The sequence below is a fragment of the Macrobrachium rosenbergii genome, chromosome 9 (assembly GCF_040412425.1).
Source record: "Macrobrachium rosenbergii isolate ZJJX-2024 chromosome 9, ASM4041242v1, whole genome shotgun sequence".
In the NCBI taxonomy this organism is placed as follows: domain Eukaryota; kingdom Metazoa; phylum Arthropoda; class Malacostraca; order Decapoda; family Palaemonidae; genus Macrobrachium; species Macrobrachium rosenbergii.
The window spans coordinates 9,850,815-9,867,322 of record NC_089749.1 but is presented as its reverse complement, the minus strand read 5'-3'; the positions used below and the strand labels follow the sequence as shown (position 1 = coordinate 9,867,322).

Sequence of the window (16,508 nt, the reverse complement as noted above, 5' to 3'; positions counted from 1 at the left end):
GTTTTTTGCATATAAGATAGGTTTGAATGAAAGGAATTAAGACTAGGTTTGATATGGTAACAGAATTAATTTTTTTTATATGAGATGGGTTTGAATAATTTATTGTTTTTTTTTCTATATAAGATAGGTTTGAATAAAATGAATTAAGACTAGGTTTCTAATGATAAACAACAATTTATTGTTTTTTGCATATAAAAATGAATTAAAATAAAATGATAAATTAAGAACTAGGTTTCTAAGGTTTGAATAAATAAATAAGTTTCTAATGATAAATAACAGAATTTATTGTTTTTTGCATATAAGATAGGTTTGAATAAACTTAATTAAGACTAGGTTAGCAATGATAAATAACAGTTTATTGCTTTGTGAATACAAGATATTTTTCGTTTTTATTTCATGTGGGCATCTTTTTTTTATATCGTATTGTATTTGGCTCCTAGGAATAGGTAATATTTGTCATAATACTTCGTCTGCAATTCTTGTAACTAGGTAGGATATTTTTTTATTTGTTCCTTTCGCAGTTTTTATAAACAGTCATTTTTATTTCGCTCCGAATTTGTTCTTATAAATCGATGGTCCTCTTTTGTTATGGCTCATTTTGGTAATTGTTTGTTTAGACTGTTTTTTTTTTTGTGGTTCTTAATTTACTGTTTTATAGATAGTTCAGCGGCAAGTCATGTGGAAAGGTTGGAATATTTGGTATTGCTTCGTCTTCAGTTCGTTTAAGTGAATTTTACAAGTGTATTCTTATAAACAAAACATAACCATCTTGAGTATCTTGTATATATATATATATATATATATATATATATATATATATATATATATATATATATATATAACAGCAATATATGTATATGTGTATACATACATTATATATATATATATATATATATATATATATATATATATATATACATTTTCTGATTCACGTCAGGATCGACCCCAGGTCTTTCAATTGAAAGACTTGGGTTCGATCTGATGTGAGTCAGAAATTTATTTCTGTTCCGCAAATGATTGTGTGTTGATTATTTATAATGTATATATATATATATTATTTATCTAAATATATATACACTTTTAGGCCTAGTTTTTCTCATATACAATTACGTTGAAAAATTGCCTTAGTAGCATCAATAAGTTTTCTTGGATATATATATATATATATATATATATATATATATATATATATATATATATATATATATTTTATATATATATATATATATATATATATATATATATATAATTATTATATATGTGTTTGTGTCACTGAGTGTTGTGTCACATAAATCATATTCTTCCATACCCACATTGAAAGACCGAAAGTCAAATAAAATAAAACCAAATTCCATACCTGAACAGCATGAAGAACAAGATTACCAAAACTTTAGGCAGAGGCAGCCCTTTCATTCTAAGCCACCGACACACCATCTGATCCGCTGCCACTAATATTTACGGTTATAAGGAAACGCCCCAAGATATTGGCTCGGGCACTTTATACCTTGCATTAGGGGTGCGATAAATCATATATGGGCTACACGGGAACAAGCCTGCCTTGGAGAATTGTAGAACACCAGGGATTACTCAAATAAATATATATATAATTTTGCCATATTTAATAATGAAAGTTTTGCCAACCACATTTTAAATTACAAAGCATTTCAAATTTTTTATGGTAAACACGCCCCGTATCGGGGTAGTATCCGCGAGAGGTGCACTGTAGGCAATACTCGAGATTCTTTCCAGCGGCGTCCCTTCGGCCTCTAGCTGCAGCCCCTTTCGTTCCGTTTACTGTACCTCCATTGATATTCTTTCTTCCATTTTACTTTCCACCGTCTTCTAACAATGTTTCATAGTGCAACTGCGAGGTTTTCCTCCTGTTACACCTTTTAAAACCTTCTTACTGTCAATTTCCCTTTCAGCGCTGAATGACCTCATAGGTCGCAGCGCTTGACTTTCGGCCTAAATTATATATTCTATCTATCTCTCTTTATGGTAAAACGTGTCGTTTAAAAAGGTCGGATACTCCGAGCTGCTTTAATTAACAAGACAAATAACATGAATTAACCAGAAACGTCACGGAATCCAGATTAGATTGGTCGTATTTTTCTATTTTTGTGAATCTTGTTTCGAAGATGCTGAATTTTCCTTATATCGGCGCTTAACCAGAACCTAATAAATTTTTTCTGAAAGGGGGTCGAGGCAGTACCAAAAGCCTAATGCTATTCTGTTTTCCTTGTCCTCCATTGTGCGAGGAAGTATTGAACAACATATACCTCTGTTATTATTCTGTAATAATAATAATAATAATAATGATATACAGTAGATGCTGAAGTAGCTCCAGCGCACGTAGTTAGAAAAGTGATGGACTCCTGAGGAGGCAGGATGCAACCAGGAACCCCACACTATAAAAACCACCCAGTCCAATAGGATGACTGTGATAAAAAAAATAATAAATAATAATAATAATAATAATAATAACAATAATAATAACAATAACGGAGAAACAAATCCACAGTTATGTATGGGTACAAATGTATATAAAGATAAATATGTACAGAGATATATTTTTAAAAATATATTTGTGCCCATACATAACTGTGGATTTTTTCTTCTCCATTTCAACTCCTGCTAATTGTTGCTGTTGTGTGATCAACTTTATTTATTTTCGTTATAAATATAAGTTTCATTTTTACTCTCAGCTAATGTTTTTTGCAGTTTTGTCAGAGAGGAAAATATAATGTTTACTGAAATAAAGCGAAGGCGATTTGGATAATTGTGTCTGAATGTTAAAAGGCATTGCCAGGTAAGCAGCTTACAAAGCTCGTCAAATTAACAAAAATTAGATGTAAAATGCAGTAGTCAGCCTCTCTCTCTCTCTCTCTCTCTCTCTCTCTCTCTCTCTCTCTCTCTCTCTCTCTCTCTCTCTCTCTCTCTCCTGCCCTTCCTACCTGGTCTTGCTTTAAAACTAGCAATTCCTCATGTAAAAGTGAAAGGATCCCCTTTAAAAGTGAAAGTGAAAATCCCTTCTTTAAGAGTGAAAGTGAAAGGCTCCCTTTAAAAGTAAAAGTGAAAACCCCTTCTTTAAGAGTAAAAGTAAAAGACCCTTCTTTAAAAGTGAAAGTGGAAGCTCCCCTTCAAAAGTGAAAGTGAAAACCCCTTCTTTAAGAGTAAAAGTAAAAGACCCTCCTTTAAAAGTGAAATTGAAAACTCCCCTTCAAAAGTGAAAGTGAAAGGGGGGCCCCCCCCTTTAAAAGTGAAAATGAAAACCCCTTCTTTAAGAGTGAAAGGAAAAGATTCGTTTACAACTGAAAGTGAAAGGCCCTTCTTTAAAAGTAAAAGTGTAAAAACTCTTCTTCAGAAAGTGAAAGATTGTTGTCAATCTCTCTCTCTCTCTCTCTCTCTCTCTCTCTCTCTCTCTCTCTCTCTCTCTCTCTCTCTCTCTCTTCCTGCCTTCCTTTAGAAGGTGAAAAATTGTTGTCGTACGCTCTCTCTCTCTCTCTCTCTCTCTCTCTCTCTCTCTCTCTCTCTAGAAGGACCAAACAATAGCATGTCCATCGCAGAGGTACTTCGAACATCCCTCCGTCAGGTCGTAGTAGTTTTGCCTCTTGCACTCTCCACCGTCCAAGGGGTGACAGTGAGTCTTCTTCCAGTACAGACGGACTAGGAGAGACGACCGTCCCATGTCGTAGACGTATCCCTTTACCTGTCAATTAAACAGTTATTAAGCTTCCTGTTAATGAAGAACAAAAGGTCTGATTGAGTTCATTTGAATCTAGAATTTAGGCCAAAGGCCAAGCACTGGGACCCATGAATTCATTCAGCGCTGAAACGGAAATTGACAGTAAAAAGGTTTGAAAGGTGTAACAGGAGAAAAACCTCTCAGTTGCACTAAGTAAGATGGAAGAAAGGGAATATGAAAGGGAGTACAGTAAAAGGAACGAAAGGGGTTGCAGCCAGGGGCCCAAGGAAGGCACCCTGCAAAGAAACATAAGTCGATGCCTACAGTGTACCGCATGAGGTGCACTGACGGCACTTCCCCCTGCTGGGCTAAAGGTCTTATTAAACAGCAAGTGGGTATACCCAGCTTTTCTCTCTTCTGCTGTACTTTAGGGTAATTTCCTGATAGAAAAACAATGATTTTATTAAACAGCAAGTGGGTATGCCCATCTCTTGTCTCCTCTACTGTACTTCAGGGTCTTTGAAATCTGTCTCAGTAACTTAGACTTGACTGAGCAACTGGTTTTATCCTGTCCTAATTGACCTCAAGTTTACACTCACCTGCGGATAGGGAATTTTCGACAGGAGTTCACGTTGGTACTGGATTAGAAGACTCTGGAATGGAGAATTTTTTTTATTTACTGATCGGAAAAATTATTAAAAAAATATTGCTTATAGTTGACCAAGAGACTCTGAAATATTACGTACCCTTTCTGGTATTATTATTATTATTATTATTGTGTGTGTGTGTATTATTATTATTATTATGTGTTATTATTATTATTAAATAGAAACCCAAGATTCCTGTATAACTTGTTTACTTGTAAATATTTACATATTACTTGAATCTCAAAACTTTCCAGGTCCTAACTGTGAAAAAGGGTCATGAGTTAGGACCTGAAAGTCTCGAGATTCAAGTAGTATGTAAATATTTACAAGAAAACAATTTATACAGAATCTTGTGGAATCTTTCCATCTTCAGAAGAAAACTGAAAGAATTTTTTGTTTTATTTTATTATTATTATTATTATTATTGTTATTATTATTATTATTATTATTATTATTATTATTATTATTATTATTATTATTCAGAAGATGAACCTATTCATGAAACAAGCCCGCAAGGGCCATTGACTTAAAATCCAAGAAACTTCGAAAGAATATTATGGAGTTCATTAGGAAGCAAGAGATTGTAAAGGAAAACACAAAAAGAAGAGATCTCGCTTATTAAAAAGAAAAATGAATGAATAAATTAATTATATGCAGGAAAGTAAAAAAAAAAAAAAACATTACAAACTGGAGTATTAAGAACCTAGAGCGACTTAGGAAAATTGCTTCGTCTGGAAAAAATATGAATTTAAAAAATATATAACTATAGAATAAAGCTCTACTGGAGTAACTAATGCGCTTCTATAGTTTTATTCCTCAAATTAAAGATCTTATAATTATTCTTAGCAAAAAATCTTAACGTATAAAACACAAGGCATGTCCATATATAGATGTAATAACAATAGATTTCATCAAAAATTACGGCTGCACCAACAGATTTGACATTGTATTTCACTTTTCTATTTGTCTTATTTAATTTTTTCTGGTCATAATTTATTCAGAAGGGAAACTACAATCGTCTCATCGAAGATATTAACAATACGTAGGTTTGGACACAGTCTTGCTTTTATCTGTTTTAGGAACCCAAGGAAAAAAATAGATACGAGTATATAAATAAATGAAAATAACTGTAGTAAGTAAAACGGGCTGCAGATATCGCGTCCCATTGCAGTAGGTCACGATTGCGGGTCACCAAGGCATTTATGTGACGTTGCAGAGTGGCTAGGTCAAGACCAAGAGAAAGAGAAGGTCTGCTCCCGTCCCCCCAAATCCCCCATGTAGGCGAAGCCTTGTCTACATTCTTATTACGTCAGCAGGTGAATTGCCGTAACGAGCAAGTACCTCTAAGATACGTCATCGCCCACGTGGTTACCCCCGGCGGGAGGCAACTCCACCCAATCGGGTAGACCTTGTCTTGGCCTTGGGCTAGGTGGTCATAGTGACGTCAGCCTGATCCTTGCTGCTGATTGGCTGGGGTGTCTCCCCCGCTCGACACTCCCTGGTTAATGCGAAGGTCAATATTTACGACCAGGATGGGTTATCATTCGTCAACATCGATCAGTCAACAGCAAGGATCTGGATGGGGTTATTGTCACCGACTTACTGTAAGTCAACGCTAAATAAATACATTTTAATATTTACTGGTTGCTCTTGGAGCAAGAGCTCGTGCTGGCATAAGGCCAGCGTAATCTCAGGCATTAAGAGCCACTGATCCATTGTATCCCAGCGTTTAGTGTAATGATTTTCTACAACGATTAGACAAAACGTCAACGGTTTGATTTTGTTACCTTATTGTTTTTCTTACTTTTATCAGTAAACAAAACAAATTACCAGAAAGATATGGTTATTATAGGTCAGTCCTGAATAATACTGGTCCCACAAAAAAATAGAACAATAAAGTAAACTGGAAAAATTTTGTTACATTATTTTTTATTTTTTATTTTTATGTGAGTAAACAAATATAAATACTCCCACAGATAGGGTATGGGGGGGGAAGGTCACTCATGAATAATACTGGTCCCAGAAAAAAGGAACAATAAATTAAAATTTTTAAAAAATACAAAAATGCAGCTATAATTTCTAATGGAATAGAATGAAATAAAGAGTTTAGGGAAAAGGCAAGAACTGGGACCTATGAGGTCATTCAGCGCTGGAAAGGAAATTGAGAGTAGGTAGGTTTGACAGGTGTAACAGGAGGAAAACCTTGCAGTTGCAATATGAAATAATTTTTAGGAGAAGGTTGATAACAAGATGGAAAGATAATGAATGGAGCACAGTAAAAAGGAATGAGGGGGTTGCAGCTAGGGGGCCGAAGGGACTCTGCAAAGAACCTTTACTAATGCCTACAGTGCACCCCGTGAGGTGCACTGACGGCGCTACCCCCTTACGGGGCATATAATGTCTAATGAAACTTTCCCAAAAGAGAGGGCCCTACCAAATAATAATCCTAAATGATTTAAAAACACTCCAACACCAACTCCCCCAGACCTTCACATCGAAGCCCCTGTGGTTCCCTATGACATCTGTGATCTTTCCCCTGTCATCCGAGGTCCCGGTGGCGATGGTCAGGAGGTCAACTCGGGTCATCTTGGCCGCCAGGAGAAGTGTCGAAAGCGGCGCGCATTTCACGTAGACTTTACTTCCGTGATTTATCTCCTGCGAACAGTAAATTCGTCAAAGATACGGGATGGCTCCTGAGGAAAAATGATGCACATGTTACTGCCTAATTTATGTTTCAATGGCTGAGTTGTGGGTCAATCCCTGGTTGACAAAACTAACATAAAACAAACATCTGGTTACTGCTACATTCAGTCTTTTAATGGCTGGAGTTGTGGGTCAATCCCTGGTTGCTAAAACTAGCATAAACAACTGGTTGCTGCTACATTCAGTCTTTCAGTGGCTGAGTTTTGTGTCAATCCTTGGCTGACAAAACTACCACAATATTAGTAGCTTCTTGTGCCCACATAGCAGTTTGTCAAACCCAATGACAAACAATGCTTCTCCAAGCTCTCTGAATGTTACAACCCTACTTTTCTAGTGTGCCATCTATCCAAAGAGTTTTTGGCATTCCCTCGCCTTCTCCTCTTGATCATTTCCGAATTGTATGCTTTTCATTAACCTATCCTCCTCCTTTCTTTCCACATGACCAAACCATCTCAGCACCTTCTGATCCATCATTTCCATAGAATTTTTCATACTTTGTATCTCTTAGTTTTGCAGCATTTAATTTTTTGCTTCAATATATATATATAATATATATATGTATATATATACATATATGTGTGTATATATACATATTAAATATGTTTGTGTGTGCGCGCGCGCGCGACAAAAAATCTTAAAACCCCAAACGCAAGAAAACCTTTCATAATCGGTGACAAACTACAAAAACCCCCATTGCAATCCTTTCTTCTTCTTCTTCTTCTTCTTCTTCTTCTTCTTCTTCTTCTTCTTTCTCTCTCTGGCAACATCGATCACTTTTGCTCTAATTGGTTCATTTTCTCCAATTTGTGATTCGTCGGATCCTATTACATACGCCACGTTTGCCGACGGCGGCGGTCCAAGGCGCCATTATTTCAGTTTGTTTATTGTTTTTTTTTCAGTGTTCTTATTACTTTTTTTTATTGTTTGTGAAATCTTTTAATTTGTGGAAAGTTACATGTTCTATTTCAGTTAATTTTTTCCGTATTTTATTATTCATATTTCTTCCTTTCTTGCTTATTAAGCTGTGGAAACCTGCTGTCTTTATTTAATTGCTGTGTCCTTAAGTTTATTATCAGTGTCGCCAGCTGTTTCAACCAATAACTCACAACCATCATCAGGGCTACAATAGTTCAACAATGAAACTACAGTTCAGCAAATAGGCCTGCAATAGTCAACACAAGATTAATACTTGGGAAACTGAGTCAAAACATTAAAATTAATTCACTGTTTTTTAAGCTCTGGGAAGAAAAGCAACTGAAAATTAATTTTGGAAGTTCATTCTTTAATTTTCAAAATTATTAGCGCAACAGTACTGTCATACATTTCCCCAACTCCTCTTATTGCTGGACGCATTCTCCGCCGTCATTTGTTAGAGACTAAGCATCCCTGAGCATTCTTTGTTTTTAGTTTTCTGAAAAGAAAACTGTTGTGCCGGCTTTGTCTGTCCGTCCGCACTTTTTTCGGTCCGCCCCTTGGTCTTAAAAACTACTGAGGCTAGAGGGCTGCAAATTGGTATGTTGATCATCCACCCTCCAATCATCAAACATACCAAATTGCAGCCCTCTAGCCGCAGTAGTTTTTATTCTATTTAAGGTTAAATTTAGCCATAATCGTGCTTCTGGCAACGCAACAGCACAGGCCACCACGGCCGGCTGAGAGTTTCATGGGCCGCGGATCATACAGCATTATACCGAGACCACCTAAAGATGGATCTGTTTTCGGTGGCCTTGATTATACGCCTTACAGAAAACTCGATTGCGCCGGAGAAACCTCGGCGCATTTTTAACTTGTTTATTTCTTTCCCCTAAAATCAAGAGCTCACGGCTTCACAGCGCGAGACAAATGATGGAATTCGAGAAGAAGATTCGTTCAAGAAAAAAAATTTTTAGAAAAAAAAATTATAAAAATTGTGCCATACAACAAATTAAAATTACACGTAAATTTTCTAATTACTTTGTTTATTAGAGTAAATTATGAAAGTTGTGTCATACAATGTATTAAAGTGATTGTGAAATTTATGAACACGGTTGTATAAGAATAAATTATGAAAGTTGTGCCATACAATAAATTAAAATTACTTGTAAATTTTCTAAGCACTTTTATATTAGAATAAATTACGATAAGATGGATTGTCATGAAATTATGTGAGTGCGGTTGCATTAGAATAAATTATGAAAGTTGTGCCATACGATAGATTGAAATTACTTATAAAATTTCTAAGCACATTTTTATCGAAATAAATTACAAAAATTGTGCCGTGTAATAGATTAAAATTACTGTGAAATTTCTCAGCACATTTTTAGGAAATTAAATTGTTAATTTAATTGATTCCAGAAATATTTAAATTGACTTTTTTTTTTTCTCTTTTTTTGTCAGGTGACAAATTACCTGTATCACGACTTCGTCAGCTAGTCGACTTCTGGCCAGCATAATGGGTTGCAGTTTTGGGGGTAGGTCCTGGTAGATGAGCCAGAATGTTTCAGTATTGAAAACATTGATATTAATAATAATAATAATAATAATAATAATAATAATGAAGTCCAGTTTAACAGACCATTAACCCTTCTAATAATGATAATAATAATAATAAGTAATAATGGTATTATTATTAATTAATATTATTATTATTATTATTATTATTATTATTATTATTATTAGAAGAAGAAGAAGAAGAAGAAAAATAAGAATATAAAGTAAAACTATTATTATATAAGACATAAGAATATGAACTTCATTAAATATAATATATATATATATATATATATATATATATATATATATATATATATATATATATATATATATATATATATATATATATATATATGCACATATATAACTAATATATATATATATATACATACACAAATCAATAACGCATGCGCACCCCGTCACTTCGTTCGCGCTTCCGAGAACGGCGAATCGTAGTGACGATCGCGTTCCTTCGGCTCTCCCGAAGGCGCGCGAAGGACCGGGGGTCGGGTTCCGTCAGCAAACCGGTCCACTGAGGTTGCGTTCGAGCAGCAGCGTCTGCCTCATGAACTCGCCGTCCACGGCGCCGACTTCCACGAAGGTCCCTGGTGGCTGATTAATAATAATAATAATAATAATCACTGAAGAGCTGAGTAGAAATTAACTTCATAGAAATGCGTATAAAGTATTTCCAGTTTGCGCAAAATTCTTTGAAGTTTGCTAGAAATTTTGTCAATTGTTTCCAGTTTGCGCAGAGTTCTTCGAAGTTTGCTAGAAATGTGTAAGGTAGTTCTGTTTCGCGCAAAAATCTTTGAAGTTTGCTACAGATGCGGAAAGTATTTTAATTTTGCTTTGAATTATTTGAAGATTAATGCAGTGTGCTTTTAAGTTCTAAGTCCGTAAAATAATCACTGAAAGACAGAGTATGAAATTAAACTCCTGGAAATGCGTAAAGTATTTCCGATTTGCGCGAAATTCCCTTGAAGTTTGCTAGAAATGCGTAAAGTATGTCTCTTTTGCTTAGAATTATCTCTAAGATTAATGCAATGTGCTTTTAAATTTTACATCCAGAAAAGCATCTTTGAAGGACAGAGTCAGACTTAATTTTCTAGAAGTTTTCTTCAAGTATTTCCAATTCGCTCAAAATTCCTTCTTCAAGTTTTGTTTCTTTACTCTTTTTTTTCATTTTTCCTCTGTGTCCCTAGGCTAGACAAGGATGTTAGTTCGCCTGTTCCATCGGCCTCCCATATTAGTAATAATGAAATATAGTGTAGTAATATTTATTATTATTATTATTATTATTATTATTATTATTATTGGCTCATCAAATATTATTATTATTCCAAAGAATAGTTATTCATTAGGAAGAAACAAGGGAACCAAAGGGGCCAGAAAAATTGATCCCTGAAATTAAAAAGAGAAAAAAAGAACAATAGATAAACAGATAAAATGTCTCAAATGCAAGAAGAATAGTATTAGGGCAGTGGTGTATTGCATTTCGCTTGAACTTGAAGTTCAACAACTGCATCGACATCATCTGGGAAGTTCTTCAGTCCAGCGTGGTATGAGGAATAAAGGACCCTGGAAATGAGAAGTTCGACAGCGAGGCATTTACTGCATATTGGTGCTTCTGCAATATGTGTGTGCATGGAATAAACCATAAAATACCTTTATACCAATAAATCATCTACATAAGTAGAACGAAAAGCTAAACCCCAGTAACGTCTACGAAAATACGGACGAATAAAAATTATCTGCCGAGAGCAACCACATTCGCTGGACAGCAACACCAGTATGCAATAAATGTTTTGCCTCGCTGTCCAACTTCTCCAGAGACCCAGAGGTCCTTTATTCCTCACACCGCTGGACTGTGGAAGTCTCCCTGGGGATGTCGTGCAGTTGGAACTTCAGAAGTTCAAGCGAAGGTGCAATGCATTACTACCCTAATACTATTCTTCTGGCATTTTGATACATTTTTACCTATTTATTAATATATTTTTATCTTTTTTAATAAGTGGTATCTGCTCTTTCTTTCATTTCGCTTTACTTCCTGTTACTTCTTCCTAATGAACACCATATTCTTTGGAAGCTTGAATTTCAAGTCAATGGCCCCCGGGTGCTTATTCCATATGAATAGGTTGCATCTACTGAATAGTAATAATAATAATACAATAATAATAATAATAATAATAATAATAATAATAATAATTAAATCCATAAACTTACAATAAATGAAGGGACAGAGGCAGTGCTTTTACAAAAGAATTTCACCTTTGCTTGGATTCCACAAGCAGGGAGAACCGTTACACTTCAAGGAAGACTGCGCCGCAGTTTGGCAGCAGAGGAGCGAGTGCCCTCTTGTGCTGAGTAATATGACTGAGGCACCTGAACAGGCTGCCAGTCCAATGGGGATGTTATGCGGAAGACGAAGCAGGCTCTAAACACGGTGGTGGAGTTTCCTTATTAAGATATAGCGAGAAATCTTCTCCCTGTTTACCATCTTTCGGAAAAGGAGACCATTTCAGTTTATCATTATTCAGACGAGCCCTATTCATATGGAACAAGCCCACCACAGGGGTCATTGACTTGGAATTCAAGCTTCCAAAGAATATTCTGGTGTTCGTTGGAAAGTAACAGAAGGTAATAGGAAATACAGGAAGAAGGGATCAGTTGTTAGAAAATAAATAATAAAGGAACAAATTAATAAATGAATAGATAAAGCTGTAGGTAAATTATTAAAATACAAGGCGAGTTGTTTTAGGGTAGTAATGCATCGCATCTTCGCTTGAACTTTTCGGGCTTCAATTGCACCGCATCCTCAGGGAGACTGTTCCACAGTCCGACGGTGTGAGGAACAAAGGACCAGTAATTTTATATATAATAAATGTCCCATTGTGCATCGAACATCCGGACAAGGGATCAACACTCCATCGATCTGATAAGTATTTGAACAAAACAGCAGAAGCATGTGGTACTTTACAAGGTCACTTTGATAGATACTGAATGTTTACGAAAGATTCCTAACTTTCTGTTGTTCATTCAAATGCTGTAAAGTAAGATTTTTGGAAGTATGAGGCAACGTTAGCTTTGGAGACGTTTATTAATTTTGTTCGTAATAATAAGCCCACTTACTGCAGCCTCACTTATCAATCCATTCCAAACATCTGGAATATCTAGATTCGGTGAGCAGCTGCACCAATATGCAATAAATGTTCTGCCTCGCTGTCGAACTTCTCAGTGCCATAGGTCCTTTATTCCTTGCACCGTTGGACTGCGGAACAACCTCCCTTCAGAGGATTAGTGCAATTGGAACTTCGGAAGTTCAGGCGAAAGTGAAATGCATTACTACCCTAATACTATTCTTTGCATTTTTATACATTTTTATTTATTTATTATTTTTTTTTCTTTTTAATAAGTGGTATCTCTTCTTTCATGTATTTACCTCTACTTCCTCCTACTTCTTCCTCCTAATGAGTACCATAATATTCTTTTGAAATGTTTTCAGTCACTGGCCCTCGTGGGCTTGCCATTGATGAATGTGTGATCTACTGAATAATAATAATAGTAATGTAAATTGAGAAATACTTAATTACAAATTTCACGAGAAGAAAGACCTCAGTGGGTTACTGTACTTCAGTTTCTCTCTTCATCTCCGTTTTAAAGGACAACTGGCTTTATTCTGTCCCTCCTAACCTGAAGATCCAACGTGAAAAACCTTCGTCTCTATGCATGTGACACCTCATAAATCAGTATGACTTCTGATATAATTTTTTTCTCAGTTGGAGCATGGAAATTGTAAGCAAATGGCATTTGCACTCTTCTGTTCTATTGGTTATTATCTCTGTTTTCCATCATTTATCAGTATTCCCTTTCGTTAGGGAATACTGATGCTTCTGTTTTCAGAATGGCTTAAAATTTAAAGTTTATAGATTTAAATTCAATTTTAATAACAAATAGAGCAGTCTCCTTACTCTCACAATAATAACAACTAGAGCAGTCTCCTTACTCTCATAATAATGCAACGTGAAATAATTAAATTGATATCAGTGAGAGAGAGAGAGAGAGAGACACCGTAACCAGATGCCCGGCCTACAGTATGCGTGGTAGCTAAATATAAATTTATGGTTGATTTTGCGGGCACAGTGTGGTTTACCCACTACCGTCTCTCTCTCTCTCTCTCTCTCTCTCTCTCTCTCTCTCTCTCTCTCTCTCTCTCTCTCTCTCTCTCTCACGTATGAGTGTCAAGTTCATAACACAGAACAAGTAAATGATAAAATCTTATAAAGAAAACGAAGGTAAAAGTATTCTTCATTGTTTCTTACGTACCTTGCTTATTGCACAATTCCTCTACGAATCTCGTTCATTTTTACGAATAAGAAACAAACGCAAATTAAAATGATAAAATTCTAGATTCCTGCGTATTGAAACATGATGCCATCACCGTGAGGATATAATATTTTTTTTCACCGGTAGATGGCAGGAACCAATAATGCATTGTTTACGTTTCGTATGCCAAGGAGTAAGGTATGCGACCAGCGCTTTCGTATATATAGTACTTCGCTGACGTCACTGAACCTAACTCAGCATAGCGTAAATATGATGGCTGATTTGTTTATAATTTTCAGATAACCTCATTCTCCTCAAAATTATTGTGGGGAAACAACATTCAGCAGCTTAAGAATAATTTATTTCTGGCTACGTAGCAGACTGTTTAGGAGAAATGTTTAGTACGCAGTGTCAAGGTATCACAGTTATATGACATTCACATTTCTTGCTCTATGCATGAGCCGTATATTTTTCCCACTGCTTATCTTGTGTATGATATAATTTTGATCGTTATAGTTAAGGTAAACTATTAATTTTTGTGTTTACCCAACCCGAAGACTGACAATTGGGTCAAAAATTTTTGGTTCCATTGACAAGTTCTTTCATTTTTTTTTCCCTTGATATGGAAATTTAACAAAGCAGAATGCATGATGCACCATGACATGCAGAGACTCTACAGACAGTTGATTAAACACCCAGTAAATTTTGTAACTGGTGACGAAGGCACGCGTACAGCCATTTACCAATAGCTCCCGTTATTCATTTTGTGCTGGTTTCCGGTGTGAGATTATTTATCACTAGTCATTTTGCGACATTCGAAATTACCCAGCCTTTCCTTTAACAAATAAATGTGAAAAAACCAAACATTTAATATATCATTACTTGTTTCAGTGAGAAATCCACTACAGATTATGTTTTTATCGTTTCTAATATATAAATCGCAATGACACGAGAGAATTCACAGTTATTTTATGTCGTGACAAAGAAAATGGCGCTTTTCCCTCTTAAGAAAACGATCCATCAAATTGAATGGGTAACTATCGTATAGATACTATTGACTATTTTGCTTCGTGTTTAATTCAAGCAGTAACTTTGATCATTTTCCTGTTTTCTCCGTAATTGTTTCTTAATTTATTTTACGGCACCTTAACAGAAAGAAGCATGTGCTAAGTGCAGTTGCTGGACGTGACCAGGTAATCCCTCCTAGGGAGGAAACGGAACATTCATGATTAGCCTATTTTAAAAAGCCTTGAGGTGAGAGGGCAGACATCGAGATAACGAGATTTAATATAGAGAATATCACAGACCCACGTATACAACAACATAGGACGTAGATGCCATCATTATAAATACTGATTTAATAAGCTAAACCTGATCAGAAAGACAGTTTCGGAAAACCAAAGGCCACGAAAATTCTGAACTGAAACTCGAAGACATTAATCTAACAGGAAACGAACAAAAGAATGGGAGGTAGCAAAGGGTGGGTCTATTCTTTGAATGCGATAAACAAAAGAGAAGCAATACGACACACAACCAGCTACAAGAACTGAACGCTCGCGGACAGGCATAGCCGAAAGCAACTTTGATAAAAGGCAACAGGAGAATTACCAGAATGACGAAAAATATTACAAAAGAAAAAGACATCACAAACAACATTACAAATAAGTAAGAAGGACTTTGTATATTTTTGTGTTTACTTATGTAGACTCACTCTGTCTTTCCAGAGCTCAAGAAGCATCTTCTGCATTCTGGTCCAGTCAGCCAGTTCCCTCCAGGCGAAGGCGCTGACGTCGACGGGAGATGTTTCGGGATTCCTCGGGGGAGGCAAGAGGAAGTTGTTCCGTATGGCCTCGATGAGGTCGGAGTCATTCCAGGTCGGGGCTCCGGAGAGGTGAGTGCTTATGCATTCTGGGAGGGAATTTTAATCCATTATTTATTATTTTGAAAAGTAATAAATAATATATTATAAATTATATATATACATATATATATGTGTGTGTATATATATATATATATATATATATATATGTATATATATATATATATATATATATATATATATATATATTCAGATAACATACAAATAAATTCAATATGAATTGAAAATGTACTCTAAGTATGACTGTCATTTATTACAGAAATGAAAGAATTAATCTTAATTGAACACTAGTACTAAAAAATACGTTCACTTGGTATTCTTGAATTGCATTAGTAATGTAACTGTCAGTCTGGAAGCTGACTTAATCAATAAGAGACATTTTATGAGTTAATTTTTAAATTTCAGACAGGTGTCCCACCAATGCTGAAGTTGCAACATACTGGTTTTCATTTTCAGTTACAAACCACTAGGCAGAATCAAACATTAGCGTCCGAAAGGACAGGGTTCCTGTCTTCTGCGGCTTCGCTCCCTACAAACACAGTTGAGGCACACTACAGTATTCGGTGTGAGTACAGAGCCTTTTTTTTTTTTTTAACTGATATAGTTTTACTTTTATAATTCTCTCTTTGGGTACTGTTTATTTGTTTTTACTTGAATTTTTTGTTTCTTTTTTCTTTTTACGATTTTTAGTTAACATTCCTCCAGAGATATTTCCTCCTTTACCTTTGTGACAGGATGAATCCTGATGCCTTAGACTTCTCCTAAAACGATGATGGCACTGTGAGTCATGTAGCCA

The 16,508-nt window shown here is 35.5% G+C and overlaps 1 pseudogene; it reads right to left on the bottom strand.

The window, feature by feature from the left end:
• Positions 1 to 3,532: 3,532 nt before the first annotated feature.
• LOC136842166 (uncharacterized) lies at positions 3,533 to 15,580 on the bottom strand (annotated as a pseudogene).
• Between the last annotated feature and the right edge of the window lie 928 nt (positions 15,581 to 16,508).